Raw genomic sequence first — 9,079 nt, 5'->3', positions numbered from 1 at the left:
AGGGAAAAGAAAATAAAGAAAAAATGTTCCATTTACTGACTCAACTTCATCGTCATCAACTTTACCATGTGTTCAAGTGTCCCACATGGGAATGCAAAGATCAAGTAATGTCAATAGTCAGACACATGGAAGCAGTTTAGGCAGGATGAGCAGGACCAGTGGTCCTGGCTAACTGTGAAACAGGTTTTCCTATTCCTTCTCCCCTCCTTCCTGCACCCCCAGAGAGAGTGAGTACTCTCGGTCCAGGGTTGGCCCTTGGTGTCTCAGAGGGGCTGTGCTGCATAGCCTCCATGGACCTCCATGCTGTGCAGTGAATATTATTTGATTCTCTAGAGAAGGGGCTTCATTTCTCTGTATTTTAAGCTTTACGGTTGGATTATGCTGCTTTACACTGGACCAGGGTTTTGGAAGCTGCATTGGAGACTGCCTCCAGCTTTTTAAGGAGAATTGAGAGTTTCCTCTGCAGAACTGCCTAGGATGGCTATGTTCATGCTGACAGGCCACTTACCTCAGTCCTAATTCAAAATTTCTGTTCATGGAGTTTCTCAGACAGAAATACATGACCTTGCACTGTGTCACACCTGAACAGTGCAGCCTGCACTACCAGGAGCTGCCTAACTTGTAGGACCTGATCTGTGCAGCTGGTCTGAACCTTCCTGGAGTGTCTTTCTCTGACAGATCTAACAGAATATGCAAAAATTTTTATTAAATACAGATAATCCTTAAACTCACCTGGAGAAAAGATCCAAGAAAAAATATAAGGGCACCTTGGGAACAGGAGTTCTTAGAAACCACCAATTATCTGTAGGTACAAAAATGCTGTTAGTGAGGATTTTCTTGTTATTCTCTAAGTCCGTGAGAGACTTTTCTCTCTCACAGAAGAGGTAGCAGGGAATGTAAACAACCAAGCCACCTGCAACATTGGAAAGTCTTGTTTATGGTATAGTAGAAAATATTTTGATAATGGATGTTTTAGGATTTTGGCCAATCACCCCCAAGGGGTGGCTGGTCCTTTGTCCAATTAGACTATGAAGAAAAAAGTCTATAAAAGAGTTTGTAAAATAATTAAATAAATCAATCTTGCTGCACAATTCCTGCCTTCTGGATCTTCTCCTCCTCCTCCTCCCTATGGCTGCGGGACATGGTGATATACCCTAGGGCCCAGGCCTGCGGTAATAATTATCTTGTATTCTCCCTCTCTGCAGTCATGCTCTATCCTTGAGAGTCAGGGCTTCTATCTGAGACTTTTGATTGCCAAAGGCTCAGAAAAAAATGTCTGAATGGTGTGTGTAAAACATCTGCTTCTGCAACCCAACAGGGCATATATTAAATCCCTGCAGTGAAAGTCAGGTCACAGCTGAGGTCAAATCAGTCCTCACAGTTCCTTTGGTGTGTGTGATATAAGGACATGCACAGATCGGGTCTGCTGTGGGTGCAGCTCCAGGGATGCCCAGGGCATATTTGGATTGCTGTATCTGGCAGGTTTTAGCCCCAGATTTCCCCTCCTGCAGATAAGGGCTTGAAGCCAGCAGGGTTGTTTTCATACCTCCTGAACAAGTTAAACACCCATGAGAAGTACTTTGATGTGATGTGTCTCTTGGCCATTTCTAACCTGACTCAGCAATCAGGAAGTTGTATCACCTCTGCAAGGATAGGCGAGGGTTGTAAAACATCTCCGTTCCCTTAGTTAGGACCATTTTCTTCATCAGAAGGGATGGCCAGGACACTCATTGCCATCAGTGCTCGTGCTTGAGCAGCCTCTGCATCGACTCTGGCACAAGCTTTGGATTCCTTAAGACTTGATGATCCCATAGCAGAAACAATTTCTCTTGCATGGAAGAACTGCCAAGACACCCTTAAAAGGAAGGCTCTGCCAAGAGAACACTGCTGGAGATGCTCACCACTGCTCCATCCTCCCCAGGAACCATCCTGAGCAAGCCCAGGAGCAGACGTGTGTCTCCCCTGCCCCACCGAGCCCCAGTGCAGAGGGGAGACAGCCTGATCCCTTCAGACCCCATGGCCAGAGCTGGGCAGGACCATGCCCTGGCACAGAACCCCCCCATCAGAGCAGCCCAGCCAGCCATGTTCCTGTACACGCCTCCATTCCAGGCTGTCAGCGGAAGCAGATGTTTCTAATTTATCACTAAAACCAAACAACTTAATCCACCAAATATGCAGCAGTGGGGGGTGAGGAGGGGCCCCTTCACTTAAAGCTGATTTATAAATTGGACGATTAAGCTTAATTTGTCTATGAATAAGGCAAATCTGTGTCAGATACTGTTACTAATGCTTCCTCCCCCTAATTTTTGCAAGTCCTAAACATCCAAACCCTTTCAACCTGAGGCGGTAGGACACATTCCCGTTCTGCTGGCCAAAAGCATCTGGCACTGTTTCCTTTCGTCAACAACTCCAATATTTATCTATTTAGCCCTTCAGAACATTATTTGGGTGTAACAGATGTTGCAGCCCTCTGTGGCACAGGTGCCAGAGGCAGGCCTCAGCAGCAACCCTAGTGTACCCCTTCTTGCTTTTGGGAGTGTTATTTCCCCTTGGCTCGCTGGTAGTGATGCCTGGAGGGCAGCCTGGCACCAGAGAAGCCTGTGCTGGAGGCCCCTGGCAGTGGGGACTGTGCTCAGGGCTTGCACAGAAACAGCATCTTCCTCACTCCACAACATGGCTGAAGGCCCTGATGGGAAGGGTCCTGAGTCCAAGCCCATTTCAGATTAGACTGAGAAAATTACTGGGTTTGCCTATTTTGTATCAATCCTGGAGGTCATGGCTAACCTCAGATCATCTGTATTTCAGCACATGCACAGCTATCAATCCATCTAGCTACAAACCCTTCTCCTACAACCAATACAGATGTCCTGCTTCTGCTGACAGCCCTTCGAACCACCAGTTCCTACTGCTCATAGCTTGTGTCGTGGTTCATGAAAAAGGGTTCTTCTCCACGCAGCTGGCACTCAGCCACAGCATGTCTGCCATGCACAGCAACAGTGAAGCAATAGCAATGCAGTAGCCTTAAAAAGATCTTAACAGCATAAGCCTTGTGTGTCTGTGAAAGGTAAGGGGAAAAGGCAACCCCAACCAGCAGTAGGATTGTCAAAACACCTGGGCATCCACAAAACAGAAAACACCCGGTGCAGGAATGGGAGGGCGTCCTTGTGTATGGCCTCAGCAGCCCACAGACCCCCACCCTGTGGTGCCAGGCTGGGAACACCAGGACAGCAAATTGCCCTGCTAAACCTAGCCTGGTGACAAGGGGAAAGAACAGCTGTACTGATTTCTTCAGCTACATCTCTAAAAACAAGGATTTCATTAAGTGTCCTTGCCTGGTAGACATTGCAGTGCTCCTTATTCCTCATAAGCCGCTGCCCCTGCTGCAGAGAGGGACCCAATGGCACAGACTGACTCCCGGATGTCACACACAAGAATAAGTCCCTTCAACCCAGGCATGTGGGTATCTGTACTGCAGCCATGGCATAGCACACTGCTTTTGGACATTTGGGCTTTCAGGTTTAATTGCAGAAGTGGGTTGTAAGAAAATGCAAAATAGCCTTGTATACAGCTCTCTGCTGGGGTCACTGCAATGGTGATAAGGCTGTGGGATGCTGTTGCAATGACCAGTGCCCCTCTCCTGAGCAGTCTCTTTGGCTGTAAGCAGGATCTCCTGGGGTTGTAGCAGTCAGGAAATGCTTCTCCTCCATTATTTCTATTAAATGGTAGCATTAGACAATGTACCAGAATGTCAATGAACTTCTCTTCAAGTCCAAATATCAGGTAGGCTAAAGGGAGGAGTGAAAAGGAGAACAGAAGAAAACCAGAAGGAAAGCAGCAGCAGCAGCAGCAGCAGCAGCAGCAGTGGGAGCAGGAAACAGAGCCCTTAGTGCTCTGCTACAGCTGCTACATTCCCATCCCTCCCATACACAATATGTATAGAGAAGCTGGAAAACAGCGGGTTTGAGAAGAAAACTGAGGACACCTGGAACAACACTGAGCTTGAAAAGAGCTGAAGCAATTCTAGTTTTTGTCTAACAAAAGAAAACACTTTTTGTAACACAGTCCAGACAAGCCTGTATCACTTTAACAATTTTAAGCTACATGCAATGGAAGCACCAGAAACAATTTATTCTGCAACACTGCAGTCTGCTTTTCAGTCATGAAGCCTTTTCCCAAATGAAGAGATGCCATTCAATTAATTTTTACCAGTGATACAGCCCTTTACTTCTTGAGAACTGGGCTGGGCTTCAAATGGTGATACACCCTGTAAGTGGCTTCTCCTCTACCTAGTTATAGAGGTGCCTTCCCTCATTCTGTACCTGTAAGGGATGATCAGAGATATCCTCATGTCTGAAAGCTTTGTACTTGCAGGAAGGAAACTAGTTGCAGCTCATTGCAAGAAAAGAACATTTTACTTTGATGTTTTAGATTGCTTGGTCTGAAATAGCCTCAACCTCACTCCAGACCTGCTGAAAACTGATGCATTTGAACAAACCAAGTTGTTTCAGATTTCCAGATATATCTTGTATGTGATATTCTGAGGCCCTGGATTTTATTTCTGCTTATTTTTTCCAAGGTTATAGAGAAGAAAGGGCTATAGATTTAACTTATGGGAGATTTGATTTGTGCATAAAGGACCATTTTCTTAAACTGTCAAAAGATTAAACATAATGTTTTTCAATCATGTTCAAGGTACATGAGCAGCAGATTTTTGATGGGAAAGTGGCACAAGATACTGATAGAAAGCCTGCTCTCTAATTCCTGGGGAGTTTATTTTGCCTTCCTACCTCTGATGAAGTAGCAGTACTTGAAATAGGTTTTGCTTTTGGCTGAAAATACATCCCACAATGGAAGAGAATGGATGTCCTTGCCTTAAAGCATCTCCAGGCTTCATCCATGTTGTCTGACCTCTGAGACAAACAGCAATTTAATAAAAAATCCTTTCTGACCCTCAGATGGAAGATGGCACAGCTCCTCAAGTAGAGGCTCAGGACATTTATATCTGAGCATGAAACTTTCTTTTGATGGGTTTTAATGTTACGTGTTTTTGCTATTCCTAAATTATACAGCTCAGTGAAGCATTCAAAAACAAGTGTTCAGCCCCCCTGGGGTATGGTACAAGGCTTAAGGATAAGCTTTGATGTGGATATAAAGCCATGGTGGCTGTCAGATCCTGAGTCATTTTCCAGTGGCACCAATGTGACCAGAAAGGGAATATATATGCTTCCACATAGTTTTGAGCCAGAACTTCAACTTCTGCTGCTGTAAACTAACTATGCTGCCTTTGCAATCAGTGCAGCAGTACTGGTGTATATCAGCTCAAGAATTAGCCATTCAGATTTCAAGACTGAGAAGTAATATGGGCAAGATATTACACACTACAGATTTTAAAAGATTTGCCTTTTACATTTTAATGACATATTAAATTATAAAGTCAGAATTCTTCCTTTTTTTAATGTGCAGTTTGAAACATCAACAAGAATTTTCAGGTCCTGAGTCATTGCCCATTTTTCCCTAGTCCCTACACTAGCTGAGACAACATGAGTTAGTATCATTAGCATCTTGCCTCAAGTGAGAAATTGCTGCAATCCTAACTTGGCTGGCTTGGCAGGCCTAAGCAGGTATGCAGCAGAGTGTCTAGAATGGGGGCTGGCAGTATGGGACATCCACCATAAGGGTTGCAAAGGAGCTTAATTGGATCCCTCTAGGAAAGATAACTAGTCTAGCATACATCTGTGGCCCATGCCATATTTTTTTTGGTTTTCACTGAAGTGATCCATCATTTCCTGGCTATATGCCACATATATATATATACATATATATATATATTTAAAAAACACCATGGTGGGACCATGTATAAAATAGCATTACTCACCAAAAGCTAGATGTAAGATCAAAGTGTAAGGGCCATGCTTATGAGCCACTCGTTTAAATATAAACATTCTTGTCTTTCAAGAATATACTGTCTCGCCTTTCAATTCTTCCCAAGCCCTCCTTATGTATGAACTGAATTTCAAAATGAAAATTGATTGCAGGTGTCTAAAGTGTATTTTTCCAGGCCTTCAATTTAAACAAGTTACAGCAATACTCACCTTCATACAGTTTTTGATCATTATGATATGAATTCTCACTGACAGCAGTAAAGACCATGGGGACCTTTCCTCATTTCCAGAACCAGCTTTTATTAATTTGGATCCCATTTTAGACTGTCAGAAGGGCTGTTTTTTAAGGAGAATCATTAATTTGATGATCCCTAGTACAGCTGCCTACCACATGTACAGCAGCAGTGTTAGCACTTCTTCATTTTCCCCCTCTTTCAGCCTCAGCACTGGAACCTATTACATGGCTGGCATCTCATAAGTGCTGCGTTACATCAAAAAATTACCTGTAATAGCAAGGTAGCTATTAATAACTAATAGTGCAGAGAGCTGACAGCAGGTAGGATGCCAGCCCTGAGAGATGACCACTCAATTTCTTACTCTGCACAGACTGTGATCTCTGGCAAATGTCATCCTTGTGCCCTAGGTCCACATCTGTAAAATAAGATACAATGTTTTGGCTTCCATGCCAAGTAAGTATAATCAAATGATTGGGTGATCAGCTACGGCAATAACCATGAGTTTGTAATTACTTGGGATAAAAGATGCAAAAGTCCCTCTGGATCGTAATCACTGATGCATCTCCTTGCTCTTGGAGGTAATGGGGGTCAGGTGTGTTGTATGGAATGGAAACCTCTGAATAATAGTCATAATTGAAGACACAGCTGCCAGCTGATTTGACCTGCTTAGAGCAGATGCTGGATGAGATGAACTCCAAACGTCCCTTCCATCCCAAATTGCCCCTGTGACTCTGTTCTAATGCCGCACCTCTACAAATACATTCTCTCAGAGAACTGGGGACTGTGGTGCACACACCCAAAGCAGTGCTGCAGGACACAGCCTGCCTCCATCAGGGACAGATCAAGCCGTGATGGTCTGAACCGATTCAGGGCAGTTTGATGCCTCCACCAAAAGCACTTTGGTACTTGTGGCCCCAGACTCATCCGAGAAACAGTATAGGTGTCTTCAGGTGGAACTGTGCCTCCATGGAGCCAAGCAATGGCAGGTTTATCTTCAGATTAACCACCTAAAGGTAATGAAAGTTTACCATGTTGGGGAACATGCTCTCTAGTTCACATTTACCTGCCATTTGATCTTACATCACCACTGCATCAGTATTTCAGTCCTTCTTGCCCAGCCTTTATGTGAAATAGCAAAATTAAGCCTTGTGGTTCCTATGGACTCTCTGTGTGGCATCTCTCATGAAGTAATAAAGTGTGGGCTTTGCAAAAGCCTTGTGCACTGACATTGGAAATAATAGCTTCTGGGATATGTATTTGGGGTTTTTTTAAAAGCAGTGAGTAAATTAGACAATTTCCAGACAGAGTCTGACCAAAGTAGTTTAATGGACTGTCACATCACACCTGAGGACCTACTTTCTCAGGGTCTCAGAGATAACCATAGTGCCACAGCAGCAGAGCAGCACTCCCAGCCTGCAGACGGCACAGCACAACCAATCTCTTGGGTAGAAATATAAGTAAGAAACATAAGACTTTAATTTAAGTATAAGGATCTACACTTCCTCTGGGGGGGAAAAAAAAGAAAGAAAAAATATTTTTACATTTTTGATGTGGTTGATCATGACACAGACTTCACTCTACAAGTCTAGTATTTTTCTATCTGTGTTACAGCTCATGGGGTCCTGACCAAGCTTCCATGTTCACATTCACAATTGCAGCTGTAACTGCAACCCTTATGTTTGAAACTGTTTTCTTAGCTCTGCATAAACATCTGTGAATGTGTATACAATAACATGCAGTAAGGCAAATGACATTTGCAGTTACCAGCTGCCTTCCAGTTGTGAGGCAACATTACACATGGCTACAGCAGAGTGGAGCACCCAGAGGCTTGCAGTGCTTACACAGTCGTGATGTGGCTGAATTGGGCTGGGGATAAATGACATCATCCATGCCTGGGGGCTGCGAGTGCACTGCCCAATGGCTTGTTGCTTCCTTAGTCAAAAGCCACATCCCTGGGGCAGAAACCGAGTCATGCCTGGGAGTAATTAATTTGCGCTCAAATTAGTACTGTGGTTTAGATGTCCCTACCAAAATCAACTCAGATCGGCCCTCAGAAGTTAGGTATATATTCTGCTTGCCTCAAAACACTTCACAGAGCAGCAGATCACAGGTCCCAGGCAGTTTTTGAAGTTTAGGCTCGTGTAGTTACGGACAGAAAGCTGGACAGCATCCCGACACGCCCCACTCGCGGGACTGCGGCCTGCAACCTGGGCGTGTGCGAGCAGTCTCTGTGCCAAGCCGTGCTCCTACACAGCAGATCACAAGGTCTCCAACATCATAAAACAAGGTTAAAAGTCAAAAATGCCAGCTATTTTCTAAAAATAGGAAAGATGAGCTGGGAGAGAGGGAGAAAACGCTTCCTTGCCGATGGTTTAGCAGCAGGGAAGAGGTCCAGCACATCAGGCCCACCTCAGCGTGGCCCAGCAGGGGAGTGCTGCACCCACCTACGGAAATGAGTCCTAGGGATGAGACTTGAGCCCACTGAAGAAAAAAGGTGTTCTGGTATCTTAAGAACAACACTTGCTCTCACACTAGATAGCTTTCAAACATGTATTTTAATTAAAAAAAGAAAAGGTAAAAAGTTTGAAATTCAAGATATATGATTTGATAGTGCCTCATACTTTGAAACTGTTAGTGGAGAAAGGAAAAGTGAAAAGAGCAGGAAGAGCTGAAGGAGCCAAAATTAATTTATTGTGGATTTAGGGTTTCAGTATTCAACAAAGGAAATGGATATAAATGGAAACTAAATTGAAACTGAGGTCTCTCTCATTCAACAAAATATATTACTGCTACTAGCCAGCTACAATATGGAAAGACAATTTAACTACTAATAAACAACTTTGAAGTTGTACTTGTGTTTTTGTGTCTTAATAAAGCTGGAAAAAAAAGAAGCAACAATAAAAGCAAAACCCAAATCTTAAGGTTCAAGAAAAACATTGATAACAAGTATATAAAATGTGT

At 43.9% G+C, this 9,079-nt stretch overlaps 1 long non-coding RNA gene across 1 annotated transcript in view; it reads right to left on the bottom strand.

Annotated features, from left to right (window-relative positions):
* Positions 1-9,079, bottom strand: part of LOC108445047 — an 18,072-nt gene that overhangs the window by 7,104 nt on the left and 1,889 nt on the right. Inside the window, exon 2 of the long non-coding RNA XR_001859786.1 lies at positions 733-802. This is a non-coding gene — a long non-coding RNA (uncharacterized LOC108445047). The remainder of the gene's footprint in view (positions 1-732; positions 803-9,079) is intronic.

This window comes from Corvus brachyrhynchos, unplaced genomic scaffold, assembly GCF_000691975.1.
Source record: "Corvus brachyrhynchos isolate BGI_N302 unplaced genomic scaffold, ASM69197v1 scaffold80, whole genome shotgun sequence".
In the NCBI taxonomy this organism is placed as follows: Eukaryota; Metazoa; Chordata; class Aves; order Passeriformes; family Corvidae; genus Corvus; species Corvus brachyrhynchos.
Note: the sequence above shows the minus strand (reverse complement) of the source record. Positions and strands in the feature narration are given on the sequence as shown.